The sequence below is a fragment of the Gavialis gangeticus genome, unplaced genomic scaffold (genome assembly GCF_001723915.1).
Source record: "Gavialis gangeticus isolate Ggan-Ray unplaced genomic scaffold, GavGan_comp1, whole genome shotgun sequence".
Lineage (NCBI taxonomy): Eukaryota > Metazoa > Chordata > Crocodylia > Gavialidae > Gavialis > Gavialis gangeticus.
The window spans coordinates 67,669,225-67,670,808 of record NW_017729034.1 but is presented as its reverse complement, the minus strand read 5'-3'; the positions used below and the strand labels follow the sequence as shown (position 1 = coordinate 67,670,808).

Sequence of the window (1,584 nt, the reverse complement as noted above, 5' to 3'; positions counted from 1 at the left end):
AGGGACCTGAATCTCTTCAGCCTCCGCAAGAGAAGGCTGCAAGGTGATCTTGTGGCTGTCTTCAAACTCATCGGGGGAGGCGGGGTCAGCAGGGAATAGGGGAATACTCTGTTTACCAGAGCACCCCTTGGGTTTACTAGAAATAACAGCCACAAACTAAAGGGGAGTGGATTGAGACTGGATATCAGGAAGAAATTCTTTATGGTGAGGGTTGCCAAAATACAGAATGGGCTTCCAAGGGAGGTGGTGCTTTTCCCTACCTTGGAGGTGTTCAAGAAGAGATTAGACAGGCATTTACCTGAGGTTATTTAACTGCAGTGCTCTTTCCTGCCTAGAGCAGGGGGTTGGACTCGATGATCTACAAGGTCCCTTCCAACCCTAGAAATCTATAAAATCTATGAGAACAACTGAAGAAACTGAACTGTAGTGTTCTCGGAGGTAATACACTGCAAAAAAGCATCTACAATTGAGATGTATTGGACACTTGGAGCAGCAGGCACCTGAAGGCATCCCATTCCCTTTTGAGAGCTCTCTCATGCTCAGAACACTAGAATGTACAAAATATGCTGGTGCATTGTGCAGTTCAAGGAAGAACCAGACTTTGAAGAAGTACTTAAGTGCAGAAGAATAGATTGAAGCTAAAGGTGATTTATATTCACTGACCTAGGACAGGAGATATTTCTAGAACTGCTTGCTTATTCAGGAAGCTCAGTGTTGTTTGAAGTCCTTCATAGAAAGCAATGGCTGCCATATTCTGTTCTTGATGCTAGCTTATTCTCAGTTCAAGAAGATTTATAGTCTATGTTCTGGTTCAGGCTTATCACAAGGCTTACAAGCTCTTGTGGTTGAGCAAAAGGTAAGCTTAGGGTAGCATCCTAGTTAAAACGTGCTGGAGCAGACTTGATTAATTGAGTCTGTTCCACGTTCTAATTAGAAAGCTCCAGCGTTGCCTCACCATCAGGTGTATTAAGCCTCCACACATTTTAAAATGGACATGGGGGCACTTTAGCTAAAAATTGTCAAATGAAGTTTAGATAAACCATGAACCACTTTAATTAAAAATGTCCCTCCCACCCCTGAGCATATGTATAGGCAGCCTTAGGAACTAGCTAGTTCACAGAGGCATGAGCTTTCATGGGCAATTCTCTACTTCATCAGATGCTATGAAAAGGCTGGCAGAAAGAGTTTAATATAGAAAAGAAAGGGGGAGGGAGAGAGTAGGGCTGTGCGAAGCTTCATTAGCAGATTAGATTGAGAGGAGATTCAGTTCAATTCGTAGTATCCAAACCAATTTGGAAAAGCTTTGGAAAAGATTCAGCCACTTTGGAGATTCGGCCATAGACTAAACAGGCAGCTGACAGCTGCCTCCAGCTGGCAAGTCTTTTGGGGTTGGGGGGGGGGGAGAGAAGGGGCATGCAGGAGAGAGGGATTGGGGTTGGGGCTGGGACTGGGACAAGCTGCCCCGCTGGGGCGGGGGAGCGTGTTACTTGGGGAGAGGGACAGGGGACCGTGGGTTTTGGGCGCAGTAGCACTGGGAGTGAAGGCCCAGCTGGGGCGGGGGGGGGGGGAGCATGCAGACACGGC

At 46.7% G+C, this 1,584-nt stretch overlaps 1 protein-coding gene across 3 annotated transcripts in view; it reads left to right on the top strand.

The window, feature by feature from the left end:
- The window catches only part of PACRG (PARK2 coregulated), a 649,143-nt gene that overhangs the window by 423,174 nt on the left and 224,385 nt on the right, over window positions 1-1,584 (top strand). The gene's annotated exons all lie outside the window — the stretch shown is intronic.